The sequence below is a fragment of the Lissotriton vulgaris genome, chromosome 1_1 (assembly GCF_964263255.1).
Source record: "Lissotriton vulgaris chromosome 1_1, aLisVul1.2, whole genome shotgun sequence".
Taxonomy (NCBI): domain Eukaryota; kingdom Metazoa; phylum Chordata; class Amphibia; order Caudata; family Salamandridae; genus Lissotriton; species Lissotriton vulgaris.
In genome coordinates this window covers 83,234,328-83,253,877 of record NC_141685.1, presented here as the reverse complement: position 1 = coordinate 83,253,877, position 19,550 = coordinate 83,234,328, and positions in this window count along the sequence as shown.

The window sequence follows — 19,550 nt, the reverse complement described above, 5'->3', positions numbered from 1 at the left end:
GGGAGACTCTTATCATTGGATGCGGCGGTGGGGCTCCTACACTGGTTCCCCCATACCCCCAGGAATAAAATTTCTAGTAAATTTATCGACCTAGGGCTCCTCCTTGCTAAACGAGAGGTGACCAGGAACTGGAAGGCACGAGCTGGTCCGGCAGGCAGCAGATGGCACAGTGAGCTTTTGAAGTGGGCGGCGGGAGAGAGCGCGCTGAGATATCAACTGGCTTGGAGGCAGGGTAATGAGAAGGCGCAGGAGGCCGCGTTGGAGTGGGAAATGTTGGTGCAGGCCCTCAGGGATTATTGTGCCCCCAGCGACTCTGAAAGTGAAGAAGCGACTCACCCCGAGTCCCGGTGAACGTTAGTACTGACAGTCCTATTGCTTTCCCCGTGGGTCCAATAGCAGATCCTATGTTGATAGCTCCCTGGCGCTGGTGGTGGAGGGGGGGGGGGTTTCTCTTAGTTAGTAGACATTTAAGGGGGGGGGGTTTTCTTTTGGGGGTTTTTAGGCTTGTTTGGAAAAGCAGATGACGGACAGTGCATTATCCGGACCAGCTCCAGCATCCTACTGACCCCCCATTGCATTTCGCCGCCCGACCCCAGGGTTGTGGGCCGGATGGCTGTGTACGGACTGTACGGTGGGGGGCCAGAGGGCTTTATTCTGTTAATATTGCTTATGATACAATGCTGGTCGTTATTGTAATGATCTACTAATTCCTGCAATAAAAATATATTTAAAAAAAAAAAAAAAACAGAACAGGGCTTACCGTTGTATCCACTGTTGTTGGATCCTCCTCGAGGTTAATTATGTTTCCCTCGACTGCCATTACGGGAGGGAAAGAAGGTTCTTAGACAATTCTAGCAACGGGGGTAGCATTCCACCCTTCCAGAGGGAGAAGACATGTTAAACTTACGATTCCCAGTTAAAGTTAACCAGAGCCCCGGCATCACAAAATGGACGCTGCTGCCACCAACACAAGTCTGACCTCCTGCTGCTGGGAGTCCTTCCAGCGACGGAGGCTTGGACAATAGGTTTCCTGCCTTGGGAGGTAATAGCACCACCCCAGACAGGACTTTGTGTATTGGGACAGGGAGGGCTGAAAGAAAAGAGACACTGCCTGGGGCACACAAGGTGTCCCATGCATAGCCCGGTTCAAAGCAGTTGCTGGGGCACTCCAGCCCCAGCTCTGGCGCGAAACTGGACAAAGGAAATGGGGTGTAACTACCCCCCTTCCTGGTCTCACCCATAGGAGGGACCTAGCAGGTAATCCAGCTCCCTAGATTAGTATATAGGTGGAAGCTGAGTCCTGAGACTTTAGATTAATCCTGACTGAAACCTGAAACGAAACTCTGGACCTTTGACGTTCTACTTGAAGATAGAAGACTTAAGAATCTCCCTTGTGGCCAAGGAGTGACCACCCTGTGCAAACAGGCACCATCAGCAATCAACAGCTTGCTTTGTCGACGTTCCTGCCGGAACCCTGGCACAGACCCTGACAAGACCCATACTTCCAGACTTCTTCGACCCTGATCCTCGACCACAGCAAGGTAGAGACCCGTAGAGGTGACAAGAGATGTGGGACAGGACCTCTTGAAAAGCCTGCAAATTGCTACATGTGCGGCTTCTGAGGCACCCTCGAAGTTTTGCATTGGGGATTGAGAAGCCCCAACTCAGAGCACCATCTGCACTGAAGATCAGCCATCCACCCTCCACGAGATCGGCGTGGGGCCCTTCTGCATTTTGCCTGCTCGACGTGTTGTCCGGCTACTGGCCCGCTGGCTAGTAGCCTCTGTGACAACCAACCCCTGCTTCCCTGTGAAAGAGAAGCCCCTCAGACCTTGATGGTCTGCATCAGAGGCCATCTTCGATTCCTGCGTGGGTTGCCTTTGCCAAGGCTTTTTTTTCAGAACTAGAACCTTTGCCAAGGCTTTTTGACTCCAATCCGGAAGTCAACTCCTCCATCAGCGAGATCCTTCGTGGGACAGTCCGTATCCAGCTCCTTGTCGTCTTCGACGCCTCCTGGTCCACGTGGCTGCAGAGACAAGCTTCAAGACATCACCTGATTGCTCCTCGACATCGCCTGGTTCCTTCCTGTTTCCACGCGGTCACTGGCTAGTGACCCAGACTCTGTCCCCTCTGCTTTCAGGTACTCTTCATCCTCGATCCACCCTTGGATCCACCCGGACATCTTCCTCCTAGTCGCCTGCAGCCTCTTTCTCCAGGTCTCAATAGGATCCGGCTTCGAAACGCGACACATCTTGACACCTATGCCCCCGTCTCCCGTGGGTGAGGTAACGCGAGTACTCCGGTGCTCCTGTGGGTATTGACTATCCAAGTGTCCCTGTTTTTAGTTGCTTCCTCCTAGCTTCTCCGGAAGTGTCCTAAATCTTCTTACTGCTGATTTCTAAGTTCCCATTGACTTCTATGGTAACGCGCGTACGTGGAAAAGACCCCAGGCCCTAGGCCTACTCCTTGTTCGTGACGTGGTGCTTATACCACTATTTTAGTATATGGTTTTCGTGGCCCCTAGGCCATAACTGTATTTTGTGCAACTTAGCGTATGCTCTTTAAGTTTTTTTTATTGTGCTTAGACCTCTGACCTCATAAAGAGTGCAGAGGGTATGTGTTAGAATAAATACATTCTAATTTTTATATATACCTTGTGTGGTGTCCTTTTATTTGGTATTCAAGGGGTTGTACTTGGTAAAACAGCTAGCTTCACATGCCCTCTGAAGTTTTAGCCTTTAGACTGCTTTGTCCATTCTACCACTAGGATAGCTGGTCTATAAGGTTGCCTTTACAATCATCACCATAAGGGATTGCTTGGACTGATACAAGGTGCCTTTAGAACTAGTGACATCATATATTAGGCCAACTTCTCACAGGACCTTCTTGGCATTTCCCATATTAAAGACATTTGGGGAGAGGGAGGGGTAAAATCCTTCCACACACTACAGACTGAATACAAGCTGGCAGGCACCAAATGTTTCCAATATACACAGATCTAGCATTCACTCCTGACTCATCTTCTTAAGCAGACCTCACTTCCCAAAGCCTCACCCTTAGATGACAGAATTTTAGATGCTTACCTTCCTGAAAAAACTATCTCCTTAATATACAAGAAACTAATTAATAACATGGCAGATCCCCTCCAATCACTGGGGGAGAAGTGGAGGCGAGATGGGGTTGAAATAGATGACGAGGACTGGCAAGAGGCTGTGTCCTCCCCTAGAGTGGTTACCATTCCAGGGCACCTCAGGTTGGTGCAGCTTAAAATCTTCCATAGACTATATATCACTGGGCCCCGATTGGTGCTTATGGGAAGATCCGATAAAGGAGAATGTAAGTGGCGCTGTGGCCACATGGCGACATTCATGCATATCATCCGGGAGTGTAACTATATCAGCTCCTACTGGAGCTAGGTCCATGACACAATCAACGCGGGGCTACAGGTCCAACTTCGCCCAGAGGTGCGTAGGTGCCTCTTGAATATATGGAAACCCACGGACCTGAACACTCAGTGGGTTACACTAGGGTTCATGATTGCTAAAAGAAACATCGCACAATTATGGGGAGCAGCCCAATCGCCCACACTTGAAGCCTGGGAAAGAGACCTTGATTTGTGTATGTATAGAGAGAAAACAGTGTACTCGGCCAGGGGATGCCCCAAAAAGTGGTCCTGTATATGGAGTCCCTAGAATACATACCGTGGAGAGATGTGTGTGCCGCCCGATGTGCTGAACAAGATGACTCCCTAATGCCGTAGCATTCCCCTCTTATACAATGCAATGATATGAAAATTCTCCTCCTGTGCCGCTCTACAATGTATAATTTGATTGATACCTCTGTATTGTTTATTGAAACCGATGTATGTTTAATACAATGATGCATAAAAAAAAATATTTAAATAATTTTAAATTAGTCTTTAAAAAATGTAAAAGGTTGATGTTTGAATTGCCACTCGGGCAAAAAGTCCAATTTGTCCATTCATAGAAGTTGCTTTACTAGAAGCAGAAGAGGGCCATGTCTTTTTCAGTGAAAGTGTCAATGTAGGAAATGTTCCAAATGTTGTTTGTTTATTTATGAGAAAAAGAAAAAGCCAAATTCTTTCCCAGCAAAAGATGAGCCAATTTTACATTAAGTGTCCTGGATGGGAGATGCAACAATATCGGTGTTTGGTACTGCAGATGACAAGTCTAACACCTTGCAGAGTATGTCAATCGCACATAGATGATATTCCGTACTGCCAACAGCCGGTGCTAGGGCAGCTTGTGCGGTAGTTGATACCAGAGTGCCTGTGGAGGAGGCAACACCTAACCCAGCAGGAGCAAATGGCACCTGTGGGTTCTCGAGGAATGCAGCTATCAGTATAGGAATACGCTGGGGACAACGCAGAGCATGGGCTTTTATGGGGTCCAGCATAGCATCCATGTCCGAAGGCGTAGCTGATGAAAGTGTCAGAGATCCCACACACATTCTTCTCCTCAGAACAGCCATCGAAGAACATGTAAGATGCAGTCCATCCAGACTGGTCTAAATAACACGAACCAAGAGGCGCTCAGTTCCAGCAGGCGAGGTATGCCCAGCTGTTGCACAAAGGGTTCACGGTATTTCCGCTCCAGGAGCGCTTTTGTCATCTCTTTGGTGATTGGGCCGTCCATTGCATAGCAGTAATGGGACAATCAGGATTCCTGCAATTAATGCCAGGATAAGCAGAAGACCTCCGAAAATGCTTCCAAAGACAGAGTGTATAAAATATTGGATAACTCTGAGGACTCTCTGAAAGGTGCTTAACAGTCCTGACCCTATTGTCTTAAATAGGTGTACAATACCACTTGTATCAGACATATAAAAGATACGACCCATAATTTCTGCGAGATGAATGGGGCAGTTTGTACATATGAGTGCCTGTATATCAGCTGAGGTTCTTGCTATTTGAGGATCAAAGGTTTCTCTGGTGTAGGTTAAGGGCACGTTTTGCTGTAGATGCATGGCTTTCATTCTGCTAAGAGCATCAAATTGTATGAAGGAAACATTCAGTGAAGGCCATAACGGCGCCTCCCTGACTGTATGTATCAGTGGAAACAATACTTGCATACAACAAGTAACTCTGGAGCCGACGGTTACCAGATATGCAATGCCTGGTAGCATTCCACAGCAGCCTTGATAGTTCAGCATCAGGTAACTCCAATTTGAAAGTAGACCGAATGCTGGAGTCATCTCTGCAGCCAGGGAACCCTTCAGATGGCAGGACAGGTTCGCTACAGAACCATACCAAGCCCCGTGCAGCAATATGTCCTGGCATATGAGTGATCCACTTAAAGCACTCTCACAGTTTGTACCGCTAAGAACACTTCTCAATCCCCACACCCGCATTGAATTCTGTATAGTAATTCCCAAGATTCCTTTAAAAAAAAAAGAAATTATTATTGGTCATTTCCCTTTTTTTGCAAGGAATAAATACATCAACAATCAGATATGAACAAATAAAAATAGAGTTCCTTGGCAGAGAAAACTATACGAGAAGAAAATCAAGAACAACAGTTATATACACCAGAAAGAAAGCAGAAACCTAAATATAAAAAAAGGACAAAGGCACAAATACAATGATTGAAGAAAAAGCAAGGAAAGAGACAACTTTAATAAAACAAAGATATCTTTTAAATCCAGTCCGTAATGGGTCTCCAGATTTTAACTCCCATTGCCCTTTTTCTCCTGCCCTTGGTCTTATAAATAGCCATTTCCAGGTTATACATTGATAATAATCTTGCCCACCAGGTCAAAAAATGGAGTTTCAGTGTTGATCCACTCCTTCGTGACACAAGCTTGCGCGTGTGTGTAGCAATGTCAGAGCTCAGCCCAAACAGCACAAGTTCTGCTGTGATGTCATTTGTTACTCCCAACAGGGAATCCAAAAAATGCTCTATGGACAAGAAAAGTTCGGCTAATTTCGGCAAGAGAAAATCATATGAACTGTGTCTGCAGCAAACAACCCACACCTGTTACATTTAGTCCAAGCAGATGTGGCCCAGTTAGAGATCTTTTTTGGTGTATAATACAGGTCGTGAATAGCCATATAATGCTGGATTCGCATCATCCCTGTCAACAAAACCTGATTTGCAAGACTTAACGAGTCTAGCATGTTAATCCCTGCTTGCCCAAGCTTTAGAGCCCACTTGTTTTGAAAAGTCTGTATATCTTCAGGGAGTACCTCAATCAGTAGAGTATACAGATGACCTATGGAAGCTTTACCCAGTTTCTCAATAAGCGGAATTGTTCTCAATTGATTTTCTCGCCCGAAACCTAAAGAATTAAAAAAACTCCGGATCTGAAAGTACTTGTAAAAATCGTGCTTAGGAAGGCCATATTTAGTTTGGAGCTCAGTAAATGATAGAAGCTGGCCTGCCTCACATAGATCTCCGAGTGTAACAATTCCCTTTAAGCACCATCTAAAAGAGATTTCATCACGGAAGATCAAAGGCAGCAGCCCGGCGGCAGAGAAGGGAATATAAGCACTAAGGTTGGGGATCTCTAGATGGCGCTTAACTTGTCTCCAGATACAATAAGCGGATTTAAGGATCTTGAATTTAGTTTTTTTTAAATAACTAGGCTCTAGGATTTTAACAAGACACCCATTAGCCTCCTCCCCCAGACTCAACGTAAATATTACTGGACTATGACAAACCAAAACTTCAGCGCCCTCAACCACTACTAATGGACTTATAAATTGCAGATCAGATGCCCAATAATAAAACAAAAAATAAGAAATACCCCAGCCACCACTATTTTTGGGCAAGACCATCTTCCTATAAGCCCTTCTCTGGCATCTATAACCCCATAAAAACCTAGAGCTAATGAGCTCTAATTTTTTGCTCTCAAAAACACTTGAACGCTGCGTACTCCTGCAACTGACACACCATCCTGACAACATCAATCTCCTGGACCCCCTCCAATCCGGCTTCAGACAAGGCCGCAGCACAGAAACCGCGATGCTGAACATCATAGACGACATTCACAGATCTCTTGACGCGGACAAGTGCTGCCTCCCCATACTCCTTGATCTCTCCTCAACTTTCGATACGGTGGACCACAAGCTCCTCATCAAGACTCTTCAAGAAAGAGCCGGTCTTGGCGAGGTAGTCCTCAAGTGGTTCTCCTCCTTCTTGCATAACCGTACGCAAATAATAAAAATCAAGAACTTCACCTCCGAAACCCAGCAAGTCAACAAGGGTGTCCCTCAAGGATCAGTGCTCTCTCCTCAGCTCTTTAACATCTATATGGAACCGCTCGCCAAGTTACTCAGGAATGCCAACATCCACTTCCACCTTTACGCGGCTGACACGCAGATTTACCTGGAATCCTCTTCCCTTAATGACATCCACAGACTCAACGATGTCCTAAATCAAGTTCAAGACTGGCTGACAAAGAATCACCTGAAACTCAATCCCGACAAGACAGAAACACTCCTCATCTCAAACAAGGAAGATAACCCTCAAATCACCGAGTGGTTAAAGTCGATCGATGCTCTCAAAGGTAACCTCACGCTAGCCGACTCCGTTAAATCCCTGGGCTTCACCCTAGACCCCAAACTTACCCTGGCAAACCACATCAAGAATTCGGCGAAAAGCGCATTTTCAACCTCAGACTTCTGAATAAAATCAAACCTTACATTCCCAATAAGGACCTCAAATTAGCCACGCAATCTCTAGTTCTATCAAGACTGGACTATGGGAACTCAATCCTAACAGGCATCCCCAAATCGCACCTGGCCCTACTAAAAACAACACTTCACGCGGCAGCGAGAATCATCACAGGCTGCAAAAAATCTGACCACATCTCCCCGGCACTCAAAGAACTCGAATGGCTCCCTGTGGAAATACGGAGTACCTTCAGAACGGCCTGCCTAACCCACAAGGCCCTCCATACCGGCAAACCGGAATACTTGACAAGCAAACTTAAAAAAGCAGGCAAAGCCAGAAATTTGAGAAGCTCTAACTCCCTGCAGCTCATCCTACCAAAAACCAGAAAGAAGAGAACTGCGGACGGCTCTTTCACAGGAAATGCCCCCAGAATATGGAACGCCATCCCCCTCACATCAGAACCATACCGTCCTATGCAGAATTCAAGAGTCAACTCAAATCCTTGTGCCTTATCCGCTCCCTTGGTTGTGGGTAACCTGGATCAGCAAGCGTCCCCAGAACCAAGCTGTAACGCTGAATCCTGTTACCAAGAAGTCCTGCTGTTCGAACTTTTCCACCTCCAAATGGTCGCTCGTTGTTCGCTTTTACTGAATTTGTGTCATGTTGTTCTCTTTTGCATTCCCTCTACTGTAAAGCGCTCTGCTACCTTCGGGTCTTGTTAGCGCTATAGAAAACTTCTAAATAAATAAATAAATCTCCTCAGACAGTGCAGACCGTAATCTTAATTGTTTGTTAATTATATAGCTCAGGGTTGCTCCGCGAGCGCCCGCTTTGAAAGCTTCCCAAACCATTTGGACGGACGCAGACCCACGATTAATCTTAAAGAAATCTGATATCCACTTGGACATCTGTTCGCAAAAATCGAGGTCCACCAATAATTTACGTTCGAACTACCAGGGTCTCAAGGGAGATCTATAGCCAGTTTCTAGCTCTAATAAAATCGGGTTGTGATCCGAGATTATTTTAGGCTGGATATCAATCCTGGCAGAATTTGCGAGGTCAGCCGCCACAAAGAAGTAATCTAAGGGGACATGTTTTCGATGTGGTACAGAATAATAGGTGTTTCCTGATGCTCCATTCTCTTTCATACACCAAACATCTACAAGCCCAAAGTCCTATACTAGCCCTTTTGTTGCTTTAAAGTTTGTCCCTTTTTCCCTGTATAATAGTAGTCGCTGGTTATATCTACATTCCCAGGTAAATGGAGATTAAAGTCCCCACAAAGGATCAGGGGGGAGGGCCATTGGGCTAGTTCAATACTAAGGTTGTTCAGCATACAAGGATCATCAAGGTTAGGGCCGTAAATAGAGTGTATGGTTACAACCCGACCATCTAAGCACAATTCCACAATCACCCAGCGACCGCAAGGATCCTCTTTCACCCTTTTACATCCCCCATCCGCACCTTTTCAGAACAGCCACCCCCCTGGTGGTGGTACCTTGTCGTGTACAGCAAACCAGCTCTAACCCCAGGTCTTTCAACCAGCCCCTATTGTTCTAAGCAATGTGAGTTTCTTGTAAACATAATAAATTACTTTCATTGATTTAAGTATCTGAGCGGTAATCCCCCTTTTCTTTTTATCGTTTAGGCCACAAATGTTCCATAAGCCGACTTCATATCTACCCATGTTCACAATGCGGTTGAGTTATCAAGTCTGAAATGACTTCCTCCCTTCTGAGCATAAGCATAGGAATTGCTATTCCAAACAAGTCAAAACATTTAGTGAAGAACATTTTAATCACACTTAAAAAGCTGTTACTGTATAAGCACAAAAATGTATTGTTCCTTGCCCCCCAACACCCCCCAAACGCCCTCCCCAATTATCCCACCCTGAAGCCCCTCTCCACCCACCCAAGCAAACACCCAAATGAGGCAAAGGGACTGACTAGTCCCTATTGGTGATGGAGAGAAAGGACAAAATGCCCCCACCAAGCCCCCCCACCCTCTAACTGAAGTAAACTAAATAAGCAAGAGAGTAACTGAGAAAAAGGGTGAACTGTTAATCGAACAATTAACCCCTTAATAATACCTTCCAGACATCCCACTAAATTGATCCCAAGAATTCCTTTGCTGCAATTTCTGAGATAAAAAATACTGTTTTATCCTTGAATATAATTTTACGTTTTGCAGGATTTAATAAATACGTTTCCGGCGCCTTAGCTTGAAATTGAGGGATCAACTGGTGAAAATGCCATCTCAGCTGTCCTGTGGCTTGGCAGTAGTCTGGGCGCACAAAGAATTTACACACCTGCCCACGCCTCTTCCGATCATACAGGGATTCACAAAGTAAAAATGTTTTCAGACAGATCAAAATAGCTCTAGGCTTGCACTCTACACCAGTCTTGCCCCAACGTATCTGAAAAGGGAATCTATGCACCCCCTGCAATTCGAGTTCCCACTTCCACTTCGAAAGATCTGGAAATGCTTCCGAAAACAGATTGATGACTAATTGGCGAATGTCTGTTCCTTGAATTCCTTCAGGTACACCTAAAATATGAAGGTTATTCCTCCTTGATCTGTTTTCCATATCAGCCAGTTTCCAAGTAAAGTCAACTCGAAGAGACTGAAGGGAAAGTAAATCAGTTTTTTGTTGACTCTTATCATCCTCAATTGTTGAAATTCTACCCTCAACTTCACCAATCCTGGCAGAGATTTCCGTACAGTTCTTACTCATGCGGCGAACCGTATTCTGGAGTTTATGCACTGCACCCTGCAATCGGAGTCCTTCTGCCCGAGTCTCCTCCCGATGTGGCATTATTGCCTGGTATATAGAAGCTAAGGTGACGTTGTTCTGCATTGTCTCAGTGGAGCACAAACCTTCTCCCTGTACTTCTTCAATGACAGCCCGACTCTCGTTGGACCCTGCACCATAAGAATGAGGCAGCAAAGGAGATCCATTGTTAAGATCTGAGAGACCTTTATGGGAGATTATCTGAGGGACATCCTTCAGTTTTCTAACTGTATTAATATCTGACAAGGTGGCATATCACCGCGCTGCGGTTTGTAAGCGCTTAAAATTTTAATCATTATTTGTTGACGCATTTAGCGCGTTTTTGCTTCGTTTTCTTTGTTTTTTGCATTTTTAACTGTGCACTGCTTGGGCTCTCCCCCCCCCTCATACCTGCATTTAATTTGGAATATCCACCACCGTTTTCGGTGGGCCCGGGTTCTGTGGGTGGTCCGGGGGCTGATAGCTGATCGGCGACCAGCGCCATCTTGGTTTGGGACCAGGCTCTTTTCGGCGGGCGCCATCTTGGAGCGTCCACGCGCTCCTCCCTCCATTTCCGGCGCCTACTTAAGGCACTTTCAGGCATCTGCCGGCCTGACAAGGTGGCATATCACCGCGCTGCGGTTTGTAAGCGCTTAAAATTTTAATCATTATTTGTTGACGCATTTAGCGCGTTTTTGCTTCGTTTTCTTTGTTTTTTGCATTTTTAACTGTGCACTGCTTGGGCTCTCCCCCCCCCTCATACCTGCATTTAATTTGGAATATCCACCACCGTTTTCGGTGGGCCCGGGTTCTGTGGGTGGTCCGGGGGCTGATAGCTGATCGGCGACCAGCGCCATCTTGGTTTGGGACCAGGCTTTTTTCGGCGGGCGCCATCTTGGAGCGTCCACGCGCTCCTCCCTCCATTTCCGGCGCCTACTTAAAGTCGCTCTTTCCCGCGCAGCGGGAACGCGCAGCTGGAACGCCGTCGCATGCCGGAGTCGTGCCAGAGTCCTGCCCGTCTGCGCCCGTCCGCGACAGGACGCGCTGGACGTGGCTGGACTCTGGCCCCCCTCCTGGTCGGTCTATTCTACATCATGCGGTGCTATACCAGAGACAGTCTGGTTGCCATTGATAGGACGCGGCCACCCTGTTCTACACCTAGGGTGGATCCCTTATGCGGCCCCTTATCGTGTGGCTGCGGATGCTTTACGCTGGCTGCCCCCGTAAGCAGGAGCTGCGGGGACGTCCTGCGCACGCCCCTAAGCCCGTTGCCAGGTATTAGCATTTGGAATCTTAATGCTAGGTCGCTTGTCAAGCACCATCTTGACATTAATGATCTGCTAGGCAGGGAGTTGCCTGACCTATTCTGTGTAACAGAGACCTGGCTGCAGGATGCTGACACGGCCATTGTCAATCTGGCCTTCCCGCCGGAATACTCGGTATTCACCTTGAATAGGACCTCAAGAGGCGGGGGTATTGCTCTTGCCGTCAAGTCCTGTTACCCTACCACATGGCATGGGCAAAAGATCTCGGGGTGCGAAAGCGCTCTGTTTAAGGTCGCTATTTCATCCAACTTCACCCTGTCGGGACTGGTAATTTATCGGCCCCCGGGGAGTGAAGTGGCCTTTAGAGCAGCGTTACCCGAGGCTATTAGCAATCTGGCTACGGGGTGCTCCAATTTTACCATCATTGGAGATCTAAATCTGCACTTTAACAACTCCAGTAGTCCCTCAGTATCCAGTTTCCTGGCTGACCTTGAGGCGTTACAGCTGAATCAGTTGGTGACGCAGCCCACACACTCAGGGGGTCACACCCTTGACCCGTTCTTTACCAATCTGACGGAAGTCTGTGTCACCAGCTACACACCTCTGGCATGGACTGATCACTATCTGATACAGTTCCACTGCCCTATCGTGGCTAGTCCATCTAAGCCAATGGTGTGTTCTGTTCCAAGAAGACGCTGGAACAAACTTAAGCTGGATGAGTTCTTTCATCTCTTATCAGCTGACCCGCTTGACGTCTCAGGTCCACCGGATCAGATGTACGACAGGTTTAGCGACTGGGTCTCCAGGGCCTTGGACACCCTCATCCCCTTGGTGACCTGTAAAACTGGTTCTGGCAAGGCCAGCCCCTGGTACGACGACTCTCTGCGGGCTCTGAAGGTGTCTTGCAGGCGCGCAGAGCGGGCATGGCGCAAAGCCTATTCCATCTCTAAGAAAGCCTTATATCAGGCTACAGTGAAGGTGTACCATCGGGCGGTGTGTAGAACCCGTGCCGCTTTTTATGCGACACAATTCAGGAACAGTTCGAACCCAGCAAAGGCTATCTTTAAGGTATTGAAAGACCTCACTGCCAAAAAAGTTATAACATCACACCAGAGCTCTCTGGAGCACTGTGAAAAGTTGGCAGAGTTTTTCCTGGAAAAGGTGAATGCCATCTATCGAGCCTTTCCTGTGGTCGTTCCCTCGGCGATTACATCTTCTAAGCCACCACCATCTGAGGGACTATGTTCTCTACCTTTGTTAAACTCTGATAGCCTAGGCACTTTGGCTCGCAAAGTGAAGTCTGGGTCCCCTGAGGATCCACTTTGCCCTGAAGTGTTCAAGGACCTGGCGGCACATGACATCTCTCCGCTTTGTTCCTTGGTCAATGCGTCACTTACATCTGGCGTAGTTCCACTGAAGTGGAAGCGAGCCATGGTTCGTCCGATCCTGAAGAAACCTAGCCTGGATGGGAGCAAGCCGGAGAGCTATCGGCCTATTTCACTCTTGCCGTGGCCGGCTAAGGTGATGGAGGCACACGTAAATGCCACTCTCTCGGAACATCTCCGTCGAGCTGATATACTCGACGCTACGCAGAATGGGTTCAGGGCAGGTCATAGCACGGAGACGGCTCTGCTTTATATGGTGGAGCACCTCCGCTCCGTGCTTGACGCGGGACAAACGGCAGCGCTGGTGCTATTAGATCTAAGCGCTGCCTTTGACACCGTCTCGCACCCTATCCTTCTGCAGCGTTTAGAGGAGGCTGGTGTTACCGGCACTGCGCTCGACTGGTTCCGGTCGTTCTTAACCAACCGGGCCTTTAGCGTGACCGTCCCACCTTACCAGTCAAAATTCCATCCGTTGAACCTGGGCGTCCCCCAAGGCTCCTCGCTGAGTCCTACGCTGTTCAATCTGTACGTAAGGCCGCTAGCTGAGGTTGTCAAACAATGGGGTATGACCATGGTGTCATATGCCGATGACACCCAACTAGCGGTCACGATCAGCGGGGATGCGGAAGTCGACGCTCCTAGGTTTCAACAAGGACTGAGGGCGGTCGCTAGCTGGATGACGCTCAATTGTCTCCAGCTAAACGCTAGTAAGACCGAGGTGATGGTATTTGGTAGGCAACCGGAACTGTGGGGAGAGAGATGGTGGCCGGAGGAGTTGGGTTCCGCTCCCATCCCAGTCGCCGAGCTTAAAAACCTCGGGGTCTGGTTGGACCCTTCCCTTACGTTTGCATGCCACACTAAACGCACGGCTGCTTGTTGCTTCGGCATCTTGCGTGGGCTCCGTCCTGTGCTAAAGTTCTTCGATGCCCCCACTCGGCAACTCATGATCCAAGCTACCGTCATCTCCAGGCTGGATTATGCTAGTTCTTTGCTGGCCGGTTTGAACGTAGCTGAGATCGGGCGCCTGCAACGGATCCAGAATGCAGCAGCGAGAGCGGTGGTAGGCCTTCCAAGATTCTGTCCTACCTCCAGCACTATACGAGCGCTGCATTGGCTCCCGGTGGCGCAGCGGATTCAGTTTAAGGTCCTCTGCGTCGCCTATAAGATCTTGAAGGGGTCCCCGGCAATGATCCTAACGACCCTCATGGCCAACTACATCCCAGCACGACTCTTAAGATCGGCAGACCTCGAATTGGCCGTGGTACCGCGCTTTAAGCGAAGCAGGGCCGGTGGGCGCTCATTTCGAGTGCGGGCCGCTGCTTTGTGGAACTCTTTACCCCCGGCAATTCGCGCTATGAGCGATTTGCTTTCTTTTCGTCGCGCCGTGAAAACATTTCTATTCCCTTAGTCTTTTTGCTTGTGCTGTTTTATTTAGTTGTGTTGTGTAGCTGCCTTGTCGGGCGCCAGGACGCTCCTTAGCTGGAGCATCTGTGCGCCTAATAAAAACCACATAACATAACATAACATAACATAACATCTTCATGAACCAGAAGACTGTTTTCATCTTCGTCCGGAGGGGCTGAGCTGGTCACGCTTCTTTCATTGCCCTAGTCCCCTTCAGTGCTCCCGTTCTCAGAGTTATTAGAGAGGTCAGACATAGAGAAGAAGTTTACACCAGAGTCGCAAGAGTCCGGTTCTATTAGCACTGTTGGTGCTGCCGTACTACCGTTCTGACACAGAACATTGTCCACCTGCTGTGCGCTACTGGAGCCAGCAGTATCCGGAGCAAAATTTTCAGCAACATTGTCAGCATACTCCACTTTACTCTCAATACCCTCCTGCTCCTGCTCCTGCTCTTTCCCCTGCAAGCCAGGTAGGTTTTTTGTGCTGAGGAAATACCAATAGTTGACTCAATTAACTCAGATGTTGGACTAATAGCAAGTAGGGCTGAATTGCTATTACCTAAAAGACCGGCACAATCATTTATCCCTATCACTGTTTCAACAACAGGAAATGTCTTACCTCTGACTGAGGGTTGACTCTTTTTAATCATGCCCGGGATCTTCTTTTTGGCACCAGTATGACCTGTGCCAGACACAGCCCAGGGGGAAGAGAGTGTATTTTCTAGGATAGAGCAACTGTTAGACCCCACTTCTTGCATGGGGCCATTAAGGGCACCCGCCGGTGTCGAAGCATGAGCTGGAGCTTGGGCTGGAGAAGGTGCTGCATTCCCTACCTTGGCTGCTGTGACTCATGTCTTTGGCCCCTTCTGAACAGCACTAGCGTTTTTCGGGCCCATGCTTTTCGTAGGGCTCAAACTGCAACTCCGGTCCTGGTTTTCCACTGCGTTTGTTGGTGGTACAATGTTCTCCTGCAGCAAGCAAGAGCCCCACACTGTGCTGCTCAACTCTGTGGTTTGTGAGGCAAATGCTGTGGAACAAGCACCGAATGGGAGAGAATGCCTTGCCTCATCGCTCAGTGCATCGCTTGACTGCGGCACCAGCCAGGAGCCGCTACGATTCTCTATCGTCGCAGCCCGAGGGTTGCATGCCGATAGTGCAACTGATAAAGTTGTGCCAGATAAAAGAGGAGCATTACTGCGAAGGCTCCAAAGCAGGTTTTAAACGAGGACCTCACGATTACCAGGATTTTGGTATTCAATCCTGCATAGGGAGTGTTTTGGTCACCCGCAGACAGCTCTCCCTCAGGTCGGGGATGTAGAGGGGTTGGACCGGTGGGAAGCACCTCTTGCCTGCCTATCTCGGACACGGTCGTGTCCGCCATCTTGCCTACTGATTCCCAAGATTCCTCGATTTATTCCCTACCCATCTTTTCATATTTGCCTGCCTGCTTATGTTCAAGGCAATACTGAAACTGGAAAGTAGTGACCGGGAGAGTTATGTGGCCATGGATGAGCCATTCTGTAGCCGGTGAGTCTGCTACGTTGAATACTAATCTGTCCAGTTTTTCAATACTAAGAATTGTATATTTTGCTCCCTTTTGTGCCATTTCTACCTGTTTATCTGTTAGATTATATTCAGAAAACAGAGAAGTACTGTTGATAAAACACCAAGGCACATAGCCTGCATGCAAAGATTGAAGCGCCTAGCCTAACAACATAACAGAACGTAACTGAGATGCAGTGTTGCAACATGGCCAAATCTTGTTCCAATATGTCTATCGCAGAAGATACAATGTTGCCTAAGGAATATATCCTTGAGGTCAATGTTGTTAACCCATTATTTACTACTGCCAAAGATTTTTCTAAATGTATACGGTCAATTTCCCGTATTTTCTCTGTGACCTTTTGTTGGGATATTTTCCATATTTCATGGTAGGCAGCGTAAACACCGGCATATATGAAACGTTTCAGACGTGGCTTCCTGGGACCTAGTAAGAATTCCCTAAGATCCACATCCTCTGTAAGTAGGGATAAGTGTTGTTTCACTTAGGTGAATGTTGAGGTTCCTAGCCAATCAAGGCCCAACTTCCCAACACTGTAGGATGTCACTACCCCCGTATGTTGTCTTTGTAAATAACGTGGAACTGGCCTATGAATATTAATCCCTTCAGTTCTACCCAAGAATCTTGACTGACAACTTTTGGTGTCTGTGGGCCAAATCAACCATTTCCTCCAATCGGGGTCTGATCTATTGTATTGAATGATGTCATCTAATGTAACTAGTTCTTGTGATGTATTGTTATCCTTGGTGTGTAATGTGTTGGCACCAAGGTGTGTTCAGGTCTTTGATCTTGGCTAGTCCAAGGCAAGACGGTTGTTGCACTGTCTCATTCAAAAACATGATCTGCTGAGGGATGAGGCATACTCTAAATAAAGCTTCCATCCCCTGAACTTACCAGTCTCTAGTATCCCAGACTGATTTTAGGTCTGTAATGTCTTTCCAAAGGTCGAACCCTTGTTGAGACAGCTTGGTAATAAAGGTAGCAGAGTAAATCTGTTTCGTATCTGTAAGCATATTTTTCTGTGCTGATGTAGGTGCAACCTTACCGTAATATGAGGCTGGGTGAGACATATTAAACCCTGAAAAATATGGAAACTTGTGCACGAATATTTTTGAACTGTCCTTTGGCGGTATTGGACAATGTTCCCACTGGTTTTATGTGAAGACATTTCTAGGTGTCGCGGATTTATGGAAAAAAGTATGGCCATAATGTTGATAACAATACATAAATGTATAATCTGATGAGCTTTCCAATGTTTCACTACTGGAAAATCCAGCAGATCTTTCTAAATCAGACAACATGTTATTTACAGTTTCAAAGTCCCAATCATCGGAAAATGTACTTGAGGTAATATCACTTAACGATATTCTATACAAATGTGGAATTTTTAAAAGTTCAGTCGGGCCAAATATGTCGAAATCAACTTTGTCCCACACTATACCATCCGGTACAGGCACTGCTGTAATGTTCACTGAAGACAAGTCTCTGTGTTCTTGATGAGAAGATGGATGTGGTGTTAAAATTAAATTCACGTTTTGGGCTGTAGAGCTTTGCCGAAGAAGGTTAGCATCCCAGCTTCTGCGGCAGTCCCTCCCACTTCCCCACGACAAAAGGGAGCGAGCAGAGCAGATGCCAGTAGCCAACACAAAACACTACGGGGGCAGTAACCAGAGCCCTGTCCGGCCACAGTAACGCCCGCACTTCTGTTCTGATTATTTTTAAATTGCCTGACTAGCTTTATAACTGTTGTAAAATGCCTGCTTTTAATTTGCGCCACATTTCCCGCTTTCACCGAAGTCTCCCCTGGTCCGCCGCGGCTGGTGCCGTTTGTGCGGAGGGGACCGACTCCGCCATTTCCTCTCCCCCTAGACTCAGGGGAGGTTAGCATCCCAGCTTCTGCGGCAGTCCCCCCACAACAAAAGGGATTGCGCAGAGCAGACTCGCACAGTGACACGCCAAAGGCAAGCCTGTTTGCGCCTGTCTGTCGCCAGGCGCCAGTCACGCTGCCTTTTTTATTCCTTTTTTACTCCTTTTTTAGTTTTATCCTTCCCAACACATCACCCTTACTTGACATAAGAAAAGACAATCATCAAATACACTAACCATGAGCTACACTCCTTAAACCGGGTCAGTACTACTTCCTTGATCACCAAGTTCCCTAACACCCCAGAATGCTTACACATCACTAAAGTAAGCGCACCAACAGTGAACAGCACCACTATCCCACGGCTTACCAATTCTAAGCCAGAATCAGAATTTATAAAAGCACTAGACTGCAATATACGCTCCCTCCCTAAGCACTCACTCCAAATATGGTCCCTACTAGACTCGGAGAAGCCAGACCTCTGCTTTTTTACTGAAACTTAGCTAAATGAGTCCTCTCAGCCTGACCTAGCGACTGCACTCCCCCCCCCCCATTACCAGATGATCAGTCAGGCATGATAGGACGGGGAAGAAAGGAGGAGGGATAGCTATAGTGTTTAAATCTAACATGAAATTACGCACTGTTGAAGCCGTCCAGGCTGACTGGGGCGAAATCTGTATTTTCAGAATAGAAGGCACAAAAACTGAAGCATGGAAAGGTGCGCTCCTATACAGACCCCCGGGTAACAAAACTCAATTTGCGAATAATCTAACGGAAATGATTGCTCCACATGTTCTCACGGCAGATAGGTTTATATTCCTTGGAGATTTAAATTATCATGCCGAGCTTATAAATGACCCTTACACTGGAGACCTCCTCACCAACCTCGACTCACTCGGCTTAAAACAACTGATAGCAGACCCCACCCATAATGCTGGTCATACCCTAGATCTATTATTTACAAACTAACATTGCATAAAGATCAATCAAATTCTCCCCATCCTAAGGTCAGACCATCACCTCATAAGCTTTCAAATAGGCCAAGGGATGCCTAAATTGACCTACAAAAAAGAGCAGAAGCTCTATCAATCATTCAGGAGTTTGTTGAAGCGCGACTACTCACCCGTAAGGGTCTCAAGGCGCTAGGGGTGGGGGGGATGTGGGGGGGTGCAGGTTCCATTCCATCAAGGAGGGGGTCTGTCGAAGAGCCAGGTTTTGAGGTTTCTTGCGAAGATGGGGAGCGATGTTGTCTGTCTGAGGTGGAGCGGAAGGGCGTTCCATGCTTTGGCCACGAGGAAGGAGAAGGAGCGGCCTCCAGATCTGGTCTTTCTGGTGCGGGGGACCACGGCGTAGGAAAGCTGGGCTGATCGTAGGGTCCTTTGGGGTGCGTGGAATTTGAGTCGGCTGTTCAGATATGCTGGTCCGGTGCCGTGGAGGGCCTTGTGTGCGAAGCTTAGCCGACCATGGAACAAGATCAACTTGAAATCATTTCAAACAGCCTTTGTCCCTATTCCTCCTTCTGAAATGACCAACATAAATGAGGCTGTGATAAAATTGGATGCGGCCATAACCAGATCCCTAGACTCAATTACCCCGAAGAAAAAAATCAACTTCCCCATAAAATTATCCCCCTGGTTCACTCTGGATCTAAAACACATCAAGACAGCT